This window comes from Macrobrachium nipponense, chromosome 2, assembly GCF_015104395.2.
Source record: "Macrobrachium nipponense isolate FS-2020 chromosome 2, ASM1510439v2, whole genome shotgun sequence".
Classification (NCBI taxonomy): Eukaryota; Metazoa; Arthropoda; class Malacostraca; order Decapoda; family Palaemonidae; genus Macrobrachium; species Macrobrachium nipponense.
In genome coordinates, this window is record NC_087201.1 from 101,296,761 (window position 1) to 101,318,863 (window position 22,103).

The window sequence follows — 22,103 nt, forward strand, 5'->3', positions numbered from 1 at the left end:
TACTGCACTTGGTGTCGTCGTTGGGGTTTCTCTTCACTATTGCGGATTTTCTAGTCTTCCTCAAAAATAAGAATAGACTATCAATCTCGGCTATTAGAGGTTAAAGGATGGCACTCTCAGCTATTAGAGGTTAAAGGGCGGCACTAAGTCTAGTGCTACGCTTCAGAGGCATAGACATTTCTACATCCTGGGAGATAGCTTTGCTGTTCAGAGGTTTCCAACATACCTGTCCACCAAGAGAACTCAGACCCCTGACGTAGGAAGTTTCTCTAGTCTTAGAGAGCCTTGCTAAAGCCCCATTCCAGCCTCTACGTCAGGCTTCAGACAAGGATTTGACATTGAAAACACTCTTCCTGTTAGCCATGGCCTCTTTAAAGAGGGTGGGAGTACTCCACAGGCTGTCATAACATTTCGCATATAGGGGTTGGGGGTCAGTGTCCTTCGAGTTTGTCCTGGAATTCGTGGCCAAGACCCAGAACCCCTCGGTACAGGACGACAGATTCGAGTCTTTCTCCATCCCATCATTGAAAGACTTTATAGGCAGTGACCCTCAAGGGCTCTTATTATGTCCTGTCAGATCCCTAAGATGCTATCTGAAAAGGACTCGTCATCTAAGGCCTAGATCTCATAGGCTTTTTGTAAGCATGTGACAGGTCAGAAAGGACATATCCAAGAATACCCTTTCTTTCTGGATTAGGGAGGTTATTAGGAGAGCATACAGTTCTCGGGAGGGTCACGCCACTGAGTCTGTGCAGGCTAGAGCACATGACATCAGAAGTATAAGCTCCTCTCTGGCATTTAAGAAAAATTTGGCTGTTACAGAATTCTGAACACTGGTACCTGGTGATGTCAGACCATGTTCACCTCATTTTACCCAAGAGATATTGCACACAAGTCCTTGGACACATTTTCTTTGGGTCCTATGTTGGCTGCCCAGCAAGTTGTATAATTCACCCAATACCCCTTACAAGGCAATTGCAGAAGCACCTATGATGATTGTGTGGAAGAGAGAATGAGTGAGTTGGCTGGTCTCTTTCTTTGTCTTTGTTCCTTTCTTCTTCCTACAGGCGGGTAGAAGAATAGACACATCACGATGCTGGTCTGGTATGATACAGGTGAGTAAGGTAGTCATACTGATAGCTTCTGTACATTATATCTAAGTATTTAAAAGGGATACTCAGTAGCAAACAACTCCCCTCTCTAGCAAGGGAGAGAGGGTACTAATAACAGACCCAGACGAAAGCCTTGGTTTCTTATCTGGACAGTCATAATTCTCTTATAGATTCCCTGGACGCAATGAATCTGCTCATATATCGTTGTATGTCAACTCAGATGGCAGAGGGGTTAGATATCATATATCTGGCCTCTTGCAGGCATTACATAATATGGTTCAGAACCGGACTTCTGAAACAGTGAACAGGTGGATTAACCCCCCAGCCAGTTAGTATACTTGTACCTCCCACCAAGTATAAGTCTATCCTATTGTTAAGACCGTTGGTTTGTTCCGCATATAACTAAATGACAAATTTTAAAACAATTTGTATTTTTCATGGCAAACACACCTGAGGTCTTAACAGCTAATGGCCCACCTCTAGCCACCCCTTTACCTTCTCAGGTATCCTGGGTTAGGGAAACGACTGATGAATCACAGCGTAGATGTGTAGCTCTCAGCTGCACAACGCACTTGATGATCAGGATTGCCAGAGATCACAGATTCCTTGCTTTTCAATCTCTGACTGTACATACTGGTTACCAGCCTGCATGGGGAAATAATCCTATTGTTAAGACCTCGGGTTTGTTAGCTATGAAAAATACAAATTGTTTTAAAATTTGTTATTTTATACTGCTGGTCATCCACACAGCAACTCTGACTCAAATGGGGTAACGTACTGCCATACAACTTTGGCTCCCTAAATAGGCTGTGGCGAGGGGACTCTCTCTCCATACCTGTTTATTATGTACACAGATTTGCTTGAATGTCAAACTGATCTCACCCCCAATCGGATGCACTATTAACAAAACAACAAAAAAACAACCTGTTATACCAACGATATGGTTCTGATTTCCCCATCAGTGCAAGGTCACCAGCAACTAATTGATACTTACCACAGATATGCAGAAGAATTTGATATCCTATAGTACAACAAAACCAAGACACATTGCATGTCGCTGCTCCTTAAATCACTTAAGCAGTTTGCAGAACCACAAATTTTCTTCAAACTATTGTCTAGAATTTGTGCACAAATTTCTGTATTTTGGCCACATCATCATGGACGACCTAAAAGGTACAGCAGACATAGAACAGAGGTACTGTAAACTATGCGCAACTGGCAATGTAATTTTAAAGAGGTTTGCCTTTTGTCACCAAGACACAAAACTGCTACTCTTCCACTTGTGCTGCTATAATTTATGTGGGCGTTCCCTTTGGACGAATCATACTTCAGAGGCCATGAGATGTATTGGCATTGTTCATGACTTTCTGAGATGCCTCACCTATATACCTTGCTACCACTCCACCATGTTGATGTTTATAGAAAATTTAAAAATCATTGTTAGATAAACAATGTCCAATGTAACCACCTGACTAAGAAACAGCAGCAATTCACTTATTCAAAGCATCCTAAGCAGTGAGACATGAACTAAAATGTGGGAAAGATGGGATAATGAGGTGTCTGTTCCATAAAAGGTGTTATCTTCCTTCACACAGGGATGTTGTGTAAAGTATACTTACTCTATATTTTTGCAATTATTAAGTGTCATCTGCAGAATCTGTTGATAGTATTATTATTATTAACCCTCTGTCGGATGCTTAATTGACGTTAAATACGTTGATGCTAAAAAGTTTTTTAAATATTCGCGGAAAAATAATTGTAGGCCTACTTGGCAAAAAATGTTGAATCAGGCGTGCATGCGCGAATTTCTTTCTTCTTGCACTAAAAAGCTTGAGCGACCCATCTCAGAAATTATTTTGTCACTTTGTCGTAATGTTTGCACCATTTTATATTAGCCGTTACATAAAGTGTTACATATGAAAATGTGCGCAATTTCATGTAGAATACAACAAAAAACAACCCATGAAGTTTTGAAATAGTTTCATATAAATCACGATGTGCCAAAATTTCAACCTTTGGTCAACTTTGACTCGACTGAAATGGTCGAAAAACGAAATTCTAAGCTAAAATGCTTACATTCTAGTAATGTTCAATCATTTACCTTCATTTTGCAACAAATTGGAAGTCTCTAGCACATTATTTCGATTTATGGTGAATTTAAAAAAAAAAAACATTTTCCTTACGTTCGCTCGGTAACTCTGCTGAAAAAATCAGAAATTCTTTCATCAGATTGTTGTAATGTTTGCACCGTTTTATATTAGCCATTACATAATGTTTTATATATGAAAATGAGCGCATTTTCCTGTATAATACAACAAAATACAACACATGGTTGTAGCTTTTATCAGTTTTGAAATATTTTTATATAAATCATAATAAGTGCCATAATTTCAACCTTTGGTCAACATTGACTCGACCGAAATGGTCGAAAAACGATATTGTAAGCTAAAACTCTTACATTCTAGTAATATTCAATCATTTGCCTTCATTTTTCAACAAATTGGAAGTCTCTAGCACAATATTTTGATTTATGGTGAATTTTTGAAAAAAACATTTTCCTTACGTCTGCGAGGTAACTGCCGAAAAAATCAGAAATTCTTTCATCAGTTTGTCGTAATGTTTGCACCGTTTTATATTAGCCATTACATAAAGTTTTATATATGAAAATGTGCGGAATTTCATGTAGAATACAACCAAAAACAACACATGATTGCTTTTATCAGTTTTGAAATATTTTCATATAAATCATGATAAGTGCCAAAATTTCAACCTTTGGTCAACTTTGACTCGACCGAAATGGTCGAAAAACGCAATTGTAAGCTAAAAGCTCTTACATTCTAGTAATATTCAATTATTTACCTTTATTTTGCAACGAATTGGAAGTCTCTAGCACAATATTTTGATTTATATTGAATTTTTTAACAAAAAAAACCTTTTTCCATACGTCCGCGCGGTAACTCTGCCGAAAAAAATCAGAAATTCTTTTGTCAGATTGTCGTAATACTTGCACCGTTTATATTGCAACAATCTGACAAAAGAATTTCGGATTTTTTCGGCGGTGTTACTGCGCGGACATAGTGAAAAGTTTTTTTTTTAAATTCACCATAAATCGAATTATTGTGCTAGATACTTCCGATTTGTTGCAAAATGAAGGTAAATGATTGAATATTACTAGAATGCAAGAGTTTTAGCTTACAATTGCGATTTTCGACCATTTCGGTCGAGTCAAAGTTGACTGAAAGTTGAAATTTTGGCCCTTATCGTGATTTATATGAAAATATTTCAAAACTGATAAAAGCTACAACCATGGTTTGTTTTTAGTTGTATTCTACATGAAATTGCTCACATTTTCATATATAAAACTTTATGTAACGGGTAATGTAAAACGGTGCAAACATTACGACAATCTGACGAAAGAATTTCTGATTTTTTCGGCAGAGTTACGGCGCAGACGTAAGGAAAAAGGAATTTTCAAAAATTCACCATAAATCGAATTATTGTGCTAGCCTTCCAATTTGTTGCAAAATGAAGGTAAATGATTGAATATTACTAGAACGTAAGAGTTTTAGCTTACAATTGCATTTTTCGACCCTTTTGGTTGAGTCAAAGTTGACCGAAAGTTGAAATTTTGGCACTTATCATAATTTATATGAAAATATTTCAAAACTGATAAAAGCTACAACCATGGGTTTTTTGTTGTATTCTACATGAAATTTCGCACATTTTCATATACAAAACTTTATGTAATGTCTGATATAAAATGGTAGAAACATTACGACAATCTGACGAAAGAATTTCTGATGTTTTTGGCAGTTACCACGCGGATGAAAGGAAAAAGTTTGTAAAAAATTCATCATAAATAGAAATATTGTGCTAGAGACTTCCAATTTGTTGCAAAATTAAGGTAAATGATTGAATATTACTAGAATGTAAGAGTTTTAGCTTACAATTGCGTTCTTCGACCATTTCGGTCGAGTCAAAGTTGACCAAATGTCGAAATTTTGGCAATTATCGTGATTTATATGAAAATATTTCAAAACTTATAAAAGCTACAACCATGGGTTGTTTTTAGTTGTATTTTACATGAAATTGCACACATTTCTATATATAAAACTTTATGTAACGGTTAACATAAAATGGTGCAAACATTACGACAATCTGACGAAAGAATTTCTGATTTTTTCAGCAGGGTTACTGAGCGGACGTAAGGAAGTTTTTTTCAAAAATTCACCATAAATCGAATTATTGTGCTAGAGACTTCCAATTTATTCAAAAATTAAGGTAAATGATTGAATATTACTAGAATGTAAGAGTTTTAGCTTAGAATTGCGTTTTTCGACCATTTCGGTCGAGTCAAAGTTGACAGATGGTTGAAATTTTGGCACGTATCATGATTTATATGAAAATATTTCAAAACTGATAAAAGCTACAACCATGGGTTTTTTTGGCTGTATTCTACATGAAATTGCGCACATTTTCATATATAAAAATTTATGTAACGGCTAATATAAAACGGTGCAAACATTACGACAATCTGACGAAAGAATTTCTTATTTTTTGGCAGAGTTACCGGGCGGACATAAGGAAAAAGGTTTTTTAAAAAATTCACCATAAATCGAATTATTGTTCTAGAGACTTCTAATTTCTTGCAAAATGAAGGTAAATGATTGAATATTACTAGAATGCAAGATTTTTAGCTTACAATATCGTTTTTCGACCATTTCGGTCGAGTCAAAATTGACCGAAGGTTGAAATTTTGGCACTTATTGTGATTTATATGAAAATATTTCAAAACTGATAAAAGCAACAACCATGGGTTGTTTTTAGTTGCATTCTACATGAAATTCCGCACATTTTCATACATAAAACTTTATGTAATGGCTAATATAAAACGGTGCAAACATTACGACAATCGGACGAAAGAATTTATGATTTTTTGGCAGAGTTATGGCACAGACGTGAGGAAAAAGGTTTTTTCAAAAATTCACCATAAATCGAATTATTATGCTAGAGACTTCCAATTTGTTGCAAAATGAAGGTAAAGGATTGAATATTACTAGAATGTAAGAATTTTAGCTTAGAATTGCGTTTTTCGACCATTTCGTTCGAGTCAAATTTGACTGAAGGTTGAAATTTTGGCACTTATTGTGAATTACTATATGAAAATATTTCAAAACTGATAAAGGCTACAAGCATGGGTTGTTTTTTGTTATAGTCTACATGAAATTGTGCACATTTTCATATATAAAAATTTATGTAACGGCTAATATAAAACGGTGCACACATTACGACAATCTGACGAAAGAATTTCTGATTTTTTCGGCAGAGTTACCGCGCGGACGTAATGAAAAAGGTTTTTTCAAAAATTCACCATAAATCGAATTATTGTGCTAGAGACTTCCAATTTGTTGCAAAATGAAGGAAAATGATTGAATATTACTAGAATGTAAGAATTTTAGCTTACAATTGTGTTTTTCGACCATTTCGGTCGAGTCAAATTTGACTGAAGGTTGAAATTTTGGCACTTATTGTGATTTATATAAAGATATTTCAAAACTGATAAAAGCTACAACCATGGGTTGTTTTTGGTTGTATTCTACATGAAATTGCGCACATTTTTATATATAAAACTCTTATGTAACGGCTAATATAAAATGGTGTAAAAATTACGACAAAGTGACAAAATAATTTCAGAGATGTGGCGCTGATGCCTTTTAGTGCAAGAAGAAAGAAATTCGCGCATGCGCGCCTGGGTAACGCCTGTAAACAAAACAACACCTTGATCTGTGAACTCCCAGCATCCCTCAAGGCGCGTGATTTAAAATTTTTCGCCTAGTAGGCCTATAACTATTTTTCCACAAATATTCAAAAGAACTTTTTTGAGTCTACATATTTTACGTCAGTTAAACACACGACAGACAATTTTCGTCGACGTAAAATACGTCCAATAGGCGTTTAAGGGTTAACTTGGTTGTTTTCATTAATTAATCGTTGCACATTTGATTGAGTTTAACACTTGTGATTTAATTTGCATTAACTTAGAATTCTTTTCAAGTTTTATTATTGTTTAGTACTTTTGAATTAATTTTCAAATGTAAATTATTACCTAACACTATTGAATTTTGATTGAATTTTGTGATAAATTAATTTTGATGTAATTTTAATTAATTCAAGAATTAATTAAATTTTGCTTTGTTTTCAAGTAACAGTAATTTTCCCTGATATTGTGAATTTCACTTATAAATTTTGAGTTTGATAATAAATTTTTGTGTTTAAATTTTTGTAAGTGTTTTCTTTTACACTGGTATAAATATGATTATATTTATGTTAGGTAGAAACAGAGTGGTAATTGAGCTGTTTTCCTTCAATTTACTTGAAATGTCTTAGAACCAGGGAAGTACTTAGACTTCTGAAATCTGGGAAATACTTAAACTTTTAAAGTTGTTGAGGGAGTGATACCCTTTAATTAATTTAATTATTTACAAGATTACCTCACACCTGTTTTAATGAACTAAGTCTGATTTTCTGAAATACTGGTAAGTTGTTTAAGGGATCGCTGTTGCCTTTAGAGTATTCAGTCGTTTAGTACCTTTGATGAAGGTTCAGGTGTCTGGCTGTTGTGAGGTAACAATTAATGAATGATAAGTGTAGTAACCAGTGTCACAATATATATATATATATATATATATATATATATATATATATATATATATATATATATATATATATATATATATATTTATGTGAGTACAGTATAAAGTCAAACCTTAGTTCATACTCTTCAGTTTTCATACATTTTGATTTTTGTACTTTTTTCTACAGAATTGTCTCAATCATTTTATGTTTTCTCGGTTTTCGTACACTTGGAAATGCTCCATCCAGGGCCCAGCGTGTGACTAGGCCCCGTATCAAGCACCCAAACAGAGCATCCCAGCTTCTTTTGTGAGCCATTCTGGTTTTGTGATTATTGTTTTTGTGCTTTTCGTGCTTTTTTATTCAAGTGCAACTGCAAAATAAGCAATCATAGGGCCAAAGAAAGTTCCAAATACTAGCCCTTCAGTAAAAAAGATGAGAAACACTATACAGGTAGTCCCTGGTTATCGGCAGTCAGGTTTTATGGTGCTCATCTAGCGTCATAAAATTGGCATTTTATGGCAACATAACAGGCCGGGTTCTGGTTATTGGCTCCATAGCATACCTAACAGAGGTACCATAATGGTGCTTATGGCGCCGATAACCAGTTAACGGCGCCATAAATCACTGGGTTTCAGGTAATGGCAGTTTTTGCTTATCTGCACCCCCTCGGGAACAGTACCCCTGCCAATAACCAGGGACTGCCTGTATAAAATTTAAAAAAGAACTCGCAGCAAAGCGTTGGAGGAAGTTGCATGCTGATCTCAGTGAGAAAATGCCTACAACAAGCACTGCTGTTAGTGAATTTAAGGCCACAGCAGAGGCTGGTTTTAAAAATTTAGGAAATGAATGGGCATACATAATGTGCCTACTTCAGAGATTAAGGACATGTTTGCAAAGTGGAATGATGTAAAAAAAAATTTGTGGAGAATTATCATCCCAACATAGAAGTTGTAATTCGTGTCTCCAACATAAACATTTAGTGACAATGCTGTGTTGAAATTTAGGCAAATTTTAAAGAAACAACAGAAACAAATGTCTCTGGACAGTTTTGTTATGAGACAGAGGTCCAGCAACTCTGAAGTTGGTCCTAGTGCCAGTAAAAAATGAAGAGGGGAAGTTACCTCAGATAGTGCTAGTAAAAAACAGAGAGAAGTAACCCCAGAATAGGTCTTTGATACCTGAAATCCTTCTGGAGGGAGATTCCCCTTCCGAACAAACCTCTCCTCCTCCCTCTCCCCTCCTCTCCTTATAATGTTTCGGTTTTTGTATGTTTCGGATTTCGTGGAAGGTTCTGGAACAGATTATGTACAAAAACAGAGGTACCACTGTATCTGTCTGGAAAGAATATATTTCATAAATTCTTTGTTTCCTCATTTTACGTATTTTACAGTATTAAGCTTTATATTATTGAATAGTGACAGTCATAGTGGTAGGAGGCTTACCAAAAATATTTGGTATATGGTTCATACTAATTTATACTTTATTTGTCTACAGGTAATTATGTGCCCTGTTCTTGTCAGTTATGGTGGGTGCTGGAATCTCCACTAGCCAAAAATAATTCTCTTTTTATACGGCATAACTACTGTGTTTCACCTTTTGTTCTTCATGGTAAGGCTATAACCACAGTGGATCAGGAAAATCTCCCACGATGCCCTGCATCTCAAGAGCTTCAACTCCCTAGTAACCAAGATCCCTCAAAGGCATCATCTGCAACTGCAAGTGCAAGCACCATCTCCATAAATAATGCTATCTTCTTTCTCCTTATCTTCCCATTTTGGTGACCTAACATCCAGCTTGGAGGAACAATGTGTTAAATTTTACAAGTCATACGTTGTACTGTACAGGTTAAGGATGTTGTCATCAATGTTTATGTTGTTCAGTTGACTTCACCTTCCATCTTGTGAAGTACTAGTACACATGCTTCATAAACAAATATTTGAAACTCCACTCTTTAAAACTGTAAATTTTGCTTTGTATAATGCTAACTATGACAGTTAGTATAAGCATATTTCTTTTCAGGGACCACAGATTTTGTTCTGTTTGGTTATTTAGTCAGAAATTTTAATTTTGAGTTGGAGTTTAAAGAAAACCTTAATAAACTGGAAAATATGCTAAGGAAGTAACTCTGCATCTTTATATGATGATAAAGCTGCAAGTCTACATTTCTAAAACATTCAGCACCTGGTAGGTAAGCAGGAGACTGCAGAAGGAAAAAGGATTACAAGGTGGTAGGTGAGACATGAATTTGGTAGCCTTTTATTATATCTAAAAAGTTCCCTTGGGGTTCAGAATTGTATTGCTAGAAAATAACTTAGAGCATTATTTTATCAGCAAGCCATAATTAATTAGCCTCATGCCATGCCAAATAAAAATCATGCAACTGTACATTGCCTTCTCTATACATTTAAGAGATTTTCAAAAATATTGGCATGCTTTAATTGATGAGGTGAATGGAGATTTTCATAAATAATGTCCCCTCCAAAGGACCAGGACCTTTTTTAATATGTATAACTAAATTGGTAGGTAATAATTCAGTTCACAAACTAGAAACTCAATTGCTTTAATGAAAAACTGTTGATAAGAAGTTTGGCACAAAAAACTTGAAAATTTTATAACTATACAGTCCAGCTGTATTATGTTTTGCCTTCATTGAATTCATCTTTAACACCTAATATAGAAATAAGAATTTCTGAGAGTAGGTATTTTATGGGAATGAAATTAGCAACAAACTTTAAGTCATGATGAGGCCTAAAAATCAAGCAGAAACAGTGAGTGAGTTTATCACTACTCTACTTCCTTGTTGGACGGGTGGTTTTCGTGCTCGCCTGCCAATTTGGTGGTCCGAAGTTCAATTCTCCATTCGGCCAACACGGAATCAGAGAAATTTATTTCTGGTGATAGAAATTTTCTCGATATAATGTGGTTCGGATCCCACAATAAGCTGTAGGTCCCGTTGCTACGAAATTTTTTGGTTCCTAGCCAAGTAAAAAATATCTAATCCTTCAGGCCAGCCCTAGGAGAGCTGTTAATCAGCTCAGTGGTCTGGTTAAACTAAGATATACTTATCACTACTGTTTATTTCTTGCCTATGATTCATAAGATAAAAGAAGAATGCCTATGATATGATAAATAAACAAGAAATGCACCTAAATTTCTTCAGCACAATTGAGTTTCCTGTATGGCGTGCTATAATGCTGTATGAAACCCACCCATGGCCCATAAAACTCTCAGCAGTGGCCCATGAAACTTTCAGCTATGGCTCAGTGATTGCCTCTATGGTGCCAGACACACGATCATGACTAATTTTAACCTTAAATAAAATCACAACTACTAAGGTAAGTGGTCTGCAATTTGTATGTTTGATGATTGGGTGGATGATCAACATACCAATTTACAGCCCTCTAGCCGCAGTAGTTTTTAAGATCTGAGGGCGGACAGAAAAAGTACGGATGGACAGATAAATAGCCATCTCAATAGTTTTCTTTTAAAGAAAACTAAAACTCGTGTATTATAAATAAATACAGAAGCTTAAGTTTTAAAAATCCTTTACATGTATTCAACAAAAGTGAAGTTTCCATATTTTTTTCTTATCACAAGACTGTCTTATTCTCCCTGTCATTCACTGTTGCTATAAATTTGTGAGTGTGATAAACATTTACTAAACATGAAATCATCTTTAAGGAAGTGTTTTGACATTCTGACACCTGTGCCTCCTTATACTACTGTATACTCAGGATCTCTCGATAATTCAGATTTTGTTTAATATCACTGTTATTGGATAACTTTATGGGTAGAGGATATTTCCAACAAAGTTCATACACTCACTACACTAAATACTGTACTTAATATGTGTACCACTAAATTTGTTATAACACAAATACATTGGATAAGCAAGAATGTCCATTTTATAATTTTCATCAGTGCTTATACTGTATTTATTCATCAAGACCTCTTACTTGAATTAGTAACAAGATAAAACATGCACATGGCAGTTACCCTAAAGATTGAGCAGTTACCCTAAAATATGATGTCCAAAGAATGAAAAGTGAAGAGACCCTACCTGCCACACCACTCACTATCAACAAGATATTGACACAATCTATTGGATTTATTGTGAAGAATTTTAAGTGCCATATGAGTGGTCATAGAATGTCATTATAAGAGATTTACTGAAGAAGGAATATTTATATGCAATAGACTTCTGCTCTACCACTGATTAAAACAACAAATTCCATGAAGAATAGTTGAAACACTGGAAGCCATTCATTGTTTTGAAACTTTTTTCTTAAACTGCTAATACTGATATCCCTCATTTGGGAATATCACTCAAAGATAATTGGATGATAAACCCCCTCAGTACAACCCCAGACTTTGTTACACTGTTGATTGATATGTTTGCATTGGCACAATTACTAGTACTAAAGGTTCCTTGTCGAATTCCTTCAGCTCAAGCCAAACTGTTTTTGGGTAAACTCAAAATCCATTTGCATGATCACAAGGTTGTGTGCAACCTGTAAAATTTACATTGGGTAATAACAAATACATATAGGCTAGTAACAGCAACAAACATAATAAGCAGGTTTTGAGGAATGAAAAGCCTATTTTTGGTAGTCGCTGTTAATTCCTCAAAGGAGTTACCCTCCATGGTGTGCTAGTGCTCTCCATGGTGACTAGACTAATATCAAAGAAATATCTTTTAGCATGGTCTTGTAGTCAGGTATTGTGCTGTAATGATAAACACTATGAGGTGATAGAGGCCGACCCCAGTTTTCCCCACGTCAAAATCTGGAAGATGAAGTGACTAATGCGAGTCAGCCATCTTGTTTGTGACCGGGCTGGTTAAAAGACCATGGACCATTACTCTTTTGGTAAATGTAAGATGATCCTTCACCCAAATCCCATGCTTTTTCATCAGAAAAGTGCAGGGTTTTGAGGACTCAACATAGTCGCTTTTTTCGTCCTCAAAGGAGCATTATAAAGAAAATTGACAGGTGACCAAAGGCTTAAGCTTTAAAAAAAATTTTATCCTAACAACCCAGAGACAAAAACTAAAACATTTCTGGCCTAAGGTCAAGCCACAAGTTTGGTAACAAAAACCAATAAACTAAACAAGAACTTATGTTTGTAGGGTGAAGCTCTATAATGACTCTTGTCGCACCTTCCCCAGCAATAGTCAGCATACCCAACCATTAGGAAGACCCCTGGTGTTCCTTTTTAGTGCCTATGGAGTTAGGGCTAACCATACCACCTACTATTACTACACAGTGTAGTTGAATTTGTTTGAGCTCATAGCAGTAATGTTTTAAGAATACATACTGTTTGTGCTGGTACTGTCTGTGCTGACCACCCTGTACATTTGGAGAACTCTTCGAAAGAGACATTTCTGAAGAAAGCCAACAACGTACTTACCTTCTCCAATGAGGGATACTAACATTATTCTTAGCCCTTGTAGAGAGAGTGGTTTATTCGTGCTAGGGTGCAGGAAAATCAGACCTTCTGGGATGTATGCCATGATGCTCTAGGTAAACCTTAACTGTTTGATCTGGGCATAATGTTTTGCCTGCTAAATTGAGTTTTCTTATTAGAATAGATTTCCTTCTTAAAGGATCCTCATTCTTGGCCAGGAATGATGGGTCGGGGCCAATAATAATTGATCATCAGTAGTTGGTGCGATATATCATCTCCATCTAAGAGAACCCAGTTCACAAATGTGGGCTTCTGATGTTAGTGCAATCAGGAAGATCGTCTTTCGTAGTATGTCAGTTGCGGTTGTATTGGGTCCATTGAATTGAGGGGTACATAAAAGTCTAAGTACCTTGGTCTAGGTACCTTGTTCAGGGACCAAGTAATTGGAAGTCTTTCTGGAGTGGGTCTTTGTAGGGTAAAAGACCACAGACAGGAAGTGAAAACTAATATACTAGAGTCAATCCGGAATCCATAAAGCAAGTGTTCCATCACTGCTGCCTTGTATGTTGTAACCACAAGACGTTTGTCTTCAAAAAGGTATATACAAAAATTAAAAAGTTCCTATAGAAATCTTGACTGGGCTCTCAGTATAAATATAATCTAACTATATGCGCTCAGTATTGATATAATCTAACTATAGCTTCCATACAGACTGGTATCACCAGATAGATGTCCATAATTTTTGCATTATGTAGGTACTACCTAGGAATGTTGGGTGAGTAATATTCACGGTAGATATTTGAAAAATCCATACGTGAAGGTCTTGGCTCAGAAAGGATGATGTGTAAACAACTTTCCCTCCTACTTTCTGAGATAAGATAGCAGATGGTAATTGAATTTATCTTTTTGCCTGTTGTTGAAGTACTAATAGGAACCAATGCCTGTTTGGCTAATTTGGGCTATTCAGTAAGCTGTGCCTTTAATAGTTAAGAGTTTGCTCAAAACCTTTGCAATCTGGGACAATGAAGGGAAAAGATATATCGTCCTTCACTTGTTCCAGTCTTGTAGGAAGGCATCTCTTGGTGTTGCTTGACTGTCCGTTTGGAGATGCATAGACTGGGAGTTTGTGATTCTCATATGTGGCAAACAGGTCCACTTCTGGTTGTGGAAGCAGGTTGGCTATTGTCTGAAAAGAGTGGTTGTCCAACGCCCATTCTAATGAGGCTGTTGTTTTCCTTGATAGAGTCTGCAAGTCTAAAAAGTCTTAAAGAGTGCCTCCCATAGGGTCTCTATAAATAAACTCTTAGCCACAGGAGCAAAAATTGTTTTGGACTCTAATGGAAGCCATTTGGTGGCAATTTCTAGCAAGGTGGAAGAGGTTAAGATACTAAGGAGGTGGGTCCTAGCATGGAATTCTGATGAAGCTGTCTCATCTGATAGTCTTCTCACAGGAGTCCAAATTGCTTAGCTACACCTAAGGGGTGCTTTTTCCTTTCAAAAGGAAGTTGAAGCATTGCCCATTCCTTGGTGGAATATTTTGAAACTGGGAGGATTGTGGCAAATGGTTTTAGTTCTGCCATTGACTCTCATTTTCTAGTTACTACTACATAGGTCTGGAAGTCTACCTTTACATAGTTAAATATTTTAGAGGTGAAGAGACAAAAGGCTTGGGGTACTTGGTGAGCAGGTTGGGTTTTATTCATAATGGGAGTATATTTCCATTGTCAGTTGACCTGGTAAAGGTTGTTATCAATACCTTTCAATGCAATATTGCCAGGTAAGAGAACAGTTTCCTTTTGAGGTTTCTCAGTGTTTGGCGAAGGTGGTATTAGGTGCCTTTCTGTGTTAGGGATTGCTGTCCTGTCCCTAACCTCCATATGTATAACTTCAATCATATTTTTTCTCATTAATTACTGTATTTGCTAGGATATTAGACACACTTTTTTTTTATTTCAAAACACATTGAAACTGTCCTGCATCTAATGCGGCTGTATCACTGATGAGAGACTGAGCGGCGTAGGCTAGTTTAGGTTTAGCCTACAGTGCACATACTGGGTAGGAACAAAAATTGTTGATAATAATATAACAGTGAAAACAAGTCACATTATTTCAGAAAATTGTGTTATTAATAATAAAATATTAAAAACAGGTCAAATTATCAGTCTGTTATCACAAACTTACGAAAAATTGCTATGATACGTTGGCAGTTAGCCTAGCCATACAAAAATTACTTATGGTAGTTATGTCAACAGTTAGTTTATAAAGGAAATACATAATCTCATTGTACCTCCTTCCCAAGCCTGCATAACCCATCTTGATATTTCTTACATTGCATAATGATTTTCCTTGAGGAAACATTTATTTATTCTTTAAATACAACAAAAACAGCCATTTGTAATGAGTGGATATAAACAAAATCGTATCACCACCCTGGTGGCCTGTTGCGGTAACACAAAACCACCAAAATATAGTAATTTTATTTTTTTCTTCCTCTTCTACTATGGTTTTGCTTTTTTATTCATTAACAAAGCACTTTCAAAGGTGTTGCTCCATAAAGGAGTAGATACCATAAACAAAGCAATACAGCTGACCTGAGAGGAGCTAAGAGTTAGGGTACAGTATCCCACAAAGTAACAATTATTTATGGTAAATTTCATACAGAGTCCAAACCCATGTATGCTGACATACAAGAAAAAATTTTTCTCAAAAATATCCTTGTAAAATCGGGTAAGTCTTATGTGAAGGTGAGTCTTATATGCAGGCAAATATGTTAGATACTTACATCAGGGGAGAAAATGCACACTTGATGCATCTCACCAAGTATTATCAGTATCATCATAAGGGAGGATGCTGGAGCCTGTTATATTTTGATCAAAAGTTTCGTTGTCTGAACTGGCCATTTTGTTGGTCTAGTTGCATTTCTAATCTGAGACCTTGTTTGCTCAGAATTTGTTTCCACTCTCCTTGTTCAGTTGCAAGATACTGTACTTTTACACTTTGAAGTGTACATCACATCACTGACTTATTTCTTTAATTTCCTTTTTGGAATCATGCAATATGTCCATAACATGGTATTGCTGATCACATTTAAGGGGGCTGGCCGGTACCCCTATATATGGGGGTATAGGGCACAAAACACAAAATCATGATAAAATTCAAGGACCATCGTATGGCAATGGAGAATGCATAGACAAAATATTTTGTCAAAATTCCTCTTACTTTCATAGTTACAGGGTAATTAAATTAGTAAACGTAACTCAATACGCCAAAAACATTGATCCGTACAAGAAAATGCAATATTTCTTCTGTTATTGTAAATTTTTATAATTATTGTCAAACAAATTGTGAGCAATAGTATCTGTAGAGATTCCTTGAGTTGCAGGATGGAAGGTTCTCAGCTTACCTCCCTTCAGTGCGAGCAGAAACATGACGGTATGGAGGAGTAATGATAGTTTATATCTGACAACATCTCCAAAGGTTGTGTGAGAGAGAGAGAGAGAGAGAGAGAGAGAGAGAGAGAGAGAGAGAGAGAGAGAGAGAGATTGGAGGAAGAATGAATGGGAGTGGTTAAATGGCGGTCGGAAGCATGTCTGTTGTGGCGCTCTGTAGAAAGTCAGTGGAAGTCTGTTACGAGAGTCATAAGCAGTGAGGCATCTGGTGAAGTTAGTGTCGGTTTTGACAGCAGTTATCCTTTGGTGGTTAGTTGTTTTGCTGTTATTTGATAGATTTTGGGGTTGTGAAGTTGTTGTGTGTATGTCTGTCTGGTTGTGGTGAGGTTGAGGAGGTTGGTGGTGCATTTTCGGTGTCTGTGAGTGGTGGTTGGGGCAGTGTTGGTTTTGGCGGGTTGTTGTGCCTCTGTAAGTCGTGTTCTTTCGGGCTGTTGGTGTTCGTCTGCAGTGATTTGTCGGGTTATTGAGTTGTTGTGGGTCTCAGGTGGTTGGGTTGTGTTTGGTTGTCGGCGGTGGTTGTGTGTCGGCTAGCCTATACCCTATATCCGGCGGACAGCACAGCCTAGCCCTGAGTATCAGAAGCCAGAGGTGAGTACCTGTTTGTGTGTTGTGTGTTTGGTATTTCATTGAACCAATTGTCCTGCAGGTTAAAGGTAACGTAAAGGGGAAAGTGTGAGTGTGGGAAATTTTGTTAGCTGGTACGATTAACGTAACTGTGGGGAGTTTACTTGTTTTCTCTAAGCTTGTGATCCCGCCACAACGGTACATGTTTGAGTTTCACCTCTGACATTCACTTGCTTTTACATCTGTTTATCTTTGTTTTGGCAAGAATTTCATCATGCCAAAGAGGAAAAGACAAGCAAAACATCTCGCTAGCATACAGAAGAAGAAAATTTGCTCTAATCAGCTGAGGTAGTGAAGGAGAGAGAGAGAGTTGCGTAGGAAGGAGTGCCTCATCTCACCTGACAGTGCCCCAGGCTACGATCTATGAGCAAAGGGATTTCTTCCATCAGATCGGTGTCATAACCCCCCTGGAACATACATCATACAATTGGAAATAATTTCTATGAATATGATTGAAAAGTGTTGTAACCTCAGAATGCCGTAAGCCAAAACCATCGTAAACCAGGGACTGCCTCTACTATATTAAAACAGTAATCCAATTTACTGTTATGGCTAATCTATCACTTACTTTAATCTAGGATACGGCCTAATCCGGATTATTTAATTCACACTTGAAGGTATGGATTAAGAAAAGGTATTGGTTCATAAAAACACAATTACCTTAGTACGTAGCATTAAAGCTAAGCTATCATCCCATCGAGCACAAGTTACTATTTATATCTAGTCCTAGGTAACTTTGTCTAGGCTAATGATTTAGTCCAATAATAGGATATTTAGTCAAAGTTAATCACTTAATATAAGGTACTGCCTAGTCCTGGATTATTTAGATCATGTTTAAGTATACAGACTTTATAAAGGGGAAAATCTGAAGCCTGTTCATCAAATCTTAGGGTCCTTGGTGTAAAACTAGGCTGTTGCCTAGGACCATGAAAGGATTTTTTAACATTTTTACTTGCCTTAGATTAGGTTACTACCTAATCCAAGTTATTTAAATCACCTTTTTGGATCTGTAATCCAATGTTATAGGCTACAAACAAAATCCACTACATAATCTAAATTATTCTCACTAAATCTGTTAGGCTATCATCTTATGTAGGATACTGCCTAGGCTATTGTAGACATTGTTATCTGAAAGGATTATCTAAATTAATAATAAATTGTGGAATATTTCATTAGCTAAAACTTCTGATTAAAATGACAAATTCTTCAAATTTTGTGCTTTTCACATATAGCAAACACGAGACCATATGTTTTCAGCTTTAATACCAGGAATAAACTCTTGTCGCACAGTTTAATCTAATAATTTTTAACTTGAGCTTAAAAATAAGCACTTAACTTTCAAGTTTTGATGTTTCCATGATGAAAAACTTTAGTATCAATGTGATCTTTACTGAAGAGCTCTCGCCTGAAGTCTTCACTCAATGTTGACTAGGAGAGTAATGGTTCATTGTCTTTTAACCAACCCAACTCGCATGCACATTAGTCACTTCTTCTAGATTTTGAATGGTCGAAAACTTGGGCTCAGCCTCACTGATAATGAGAGAAAATACTTTCTTGTTTTTGAGTTCATATACAGGCAGTCCCCAGGGTGTGCCGATAAGTGAAAACCGATATTAACCAAAACTCGCGCTTTATGGCACCATAAGCACCATATGGCACCTCTGTACTTATGTTATGGCGCCATAACTCTATTATTGGTGCCTTATGGCGGCAATAACCGGAACTTGGCCCGTTATTGCACTAGACACGCACCATAAAACTGGATCACTGATAATTGAGTCCACCGATAACCAGGGACTGCCTGTACTCTATCATGTGTAATAGTGTTTATCATTACGGCACAATACCCAGCTAAAGACCAGGCTAAAAGATATCTCTTTGATATTAGTCTAGTCATCATGGAGAACGCTGGCACACCATGGAGGGTTACTCCTTGAGTGCTACGCGACCAAAAACAGCCCTACTATAATGTTGCATGGTTATCTCTTTGAGATGGTTTCTTCATTGGGAGATGTGTGTATTTTTGTTAAGAAATTCCTAGCCACTCATATAATGTCATTGGCCCTAAGTTGTTTCTGAAAACATGACAATGAAAGCCAGGTATATTTCTAAACTTTAGTCACTGTTATGGATGCTTGAAATCTTGATATATACTACTCTTCATCTCTCTCATGAGATTTGTGAAATTTCCAGAAGCCTAAGTTTTTTATATTGCTGGAATTGCAGATAAACATATATTGTAAATATCAGTCATATCCAATTAAACTGTGAAAAGTTTCAACTTTATAATGGGCAATGTGTAAGGGTATCAAAATGGAGTTGATATAAGGTGCCTTAATGTTTTATATTTGGTTCTTTTTTGTAACAGTAAATAAGCCTTAACAGAAAGACCAGTTTGTATCATACTGTGGCGCCTGGAATGAGGAGGACCTTTTCATATCTCCTTATGTGAATGTTGGCAAAACAGCTCAAAAAGAATTGAAGAATGTTGGCAAAACAGCTCAAAAAGAATTGAAAGTGGCTGAGCATCTTGAATCCTTCAAGGTTACCCTTGATGGCTTTGTTTCAAGATTGTGAACATTGTTTCCCTTCCCTCTGATGTATCTTGATTACTGGATTAAAATGGCTAGACTAATATGTCAAACAATGAAAATGTTATCACTCCTGTTTGTATGAGATTCCTTTCAAGTGATCAAGTGATTAGTTCTTCAGTACAGTATTCTGTTGGTGCAGAACATAATTTCCCTACATGGCTTGGAACAAGATTATACCTATTAAGCAAGATTTACAAAAGATTTTACATTCCTGAATTCTCATATCTTCAAAAAATTTTCTAAAGAAAATTAGGTGGACTTCAAAAGCCAGATGAATTGCCACTACCTAACCTCGGTATTAAAAGAGCTCCCTTCAACAGTGCAACCTTTGCCTGAAGATAAGATCAAAATGGTGGCAAAGATCTTCATTACTACTGAGCAAGCATTTCTTTATGTAGTAATTACTAGTGGTCATGTTATAAAAAGAATTACCTATACATATATGTATGAATATATATATAGGGTGTGTGTAGGATATATTATATATTAATATAGTATATATATATATATATATATATATAATAGATATATAGGGATATATATATATATATATATATATATATATGTGTGTGTGTGAGTGTGTGTGTATACACACATATATATATAGTAGTACCTCAGACTTTAAACTTAATCCGTTCCAGAAGGCTGGTCGAAATGCAATTTGTTTGAAATATGAAACAAATATCCCCACAAGAAATAAATGGAGTCAGGATAATTTGTTCCAGGCCACCCAAAAAGTCCTCCATTTTCAAATTTTTTCTTATTAGTAATGTGTTCAAAAATTAAATTAAGAGTGTAAAGTAATAGAACATTATGTTATAGGAAGGAAAATTTTAGGCAAATTTTTTCCATATACAATTTATGAACTGTTTGACAAAAAAGGCACACGGCTGGCTGGGATTGGAGGGAGGAGAGACAGGAACCCCTCAAGGAAACTGAAATGGTCACAGTAGGCAAAGGTTGTTAACAAAATAATTTTTATTAATTTTTTAGAAGGATAATCAAAGGAACGGACAGTGCGTGTGTACAATCCAAGGCACACAGAAGCTGAATGTGGTACCATTGTGTTTATTAAAATAGGTAGATTTTCCTCTGGGCAATTATTACTCGACAATGATTGTTGATGGAACAACGATGATCATCATTGTGCGATTATTGCACAAGCTGAATTACTTTTATAGGGCTAAAATACACTAATTAGGGAATATTTATCTTCGAAAAACCAGCAAATAGGCGAATTTCCCGTGAATAATGGGTAGATATGGCCCAAACACAAATCCGCAAGTTCGTGAGTCCGCGAATCTTTGAGAATGCGAATACGGGGGTTGACTGTGTGTGTGTGTGTGTGTACAGTGGCCGCCCGTATTTGCGGGGGATGCGTACCAGGCCCCCCTGTGAATAGTTAGAACCCGCGAATAGTTGGAACCCCTATAAAAATGCTGAGAACAGCCTATTTTGTAAGTTAAAACTCAAGAAAAACCCACTAAAAATGTTAATACTTGGTTTTTTAATAGTTTTATCACAAAAAGTGCATTTTATGATGAAATTGATAAATTAAACCAGGAATCTGTGGATATTTCTCATAGAAAAATACCATGAATATGCAAATTTTCTGTGAATAATGCAGGGAAATGTTCCCGAGAGAAATCCGCGAATGTGTGAGTCCGTGAATCCAGAGGACGCGAATACGGGGGGTCCACTGTGTGTGTGTGTATGTATGTATGATATATAATATATAATATAATAATATCTAATAATATAATATATATATATATATATATAATATAGTATGTATGTATGATGTTATATATATCTATATATATATATATCTACATAATATATATTAATTATATATATATTTGTATGTTGTAATGTTTATGTAATTAAATCAACACATACATACAAACAGGAAGTCCCCAGGTTACGTGAGGTTCAGGTTGTGTAGTTCCATACTTATGGCCCTTGATTCACGCACCAGTACCATTAACCCTTAAGAGCCAGGTTAAAAAATAAACATATGCAGCACCCCATGCCAGCCAGGGAAACTTATAACCCCTGTGGGCCTCTTTTACAAGACAATCGTAAATTTTACCAAGTTATACATGTTAACACAGTATCAAAATAGATAAGAAATTAAATCAGTAGCAAATTCAGAGTATATTTATTGTAAAATATTTATGTAAATTTACTGAGATTGAAGATGCAGTAACTTTTTTTGGATTATACATGTTTTTTCTAATATTTCTTTAAACTTTTCTTAGCAAAATTACACACACTCACAC

General features: G+C 36.0%; 1 protein-coding gene and 2 long non-coding RNA genes across 3 annotated transcripts in view; 1 reads left to right on the top strand and 2 right to left on the bottom strand.

Moving 5' to 3' along the window:
• Positions 1-13,180, top strand: part of LOC135220853 (uncharacterized) — a 31,309-nt gene extending 18,129 nt beyond the window's left edge. The window contains exon 3 of the long non-coding RNA XR_010315803.1: positions 9,243-13,180. This is a non-coding gene — a long non-coding RNA (uncharacterized LOC135220853). The remainder of the gene's footprint in view (positions 1-9,242) is intronic.
• LOC135220852 (leucine-rich repeat and immunoglobulin-like domain-containing nogo receptor-interacting protein 1) overlaps positions 1-22,103 on the bottom strand; it is a 474,574-nt gene that overhangs the window by 75,243 nt on the left and 377,228 nt on the right.
• LOC135220854 (uncharacterized) overlaps positions 1-22,103 on the bottom strand; it is a 59,578-nt gene that overhangs the window by 12,515 nt on the left and 24,960 nt on the right. The gene's annotated exons all lie outside the window — the stretch shown is intronic.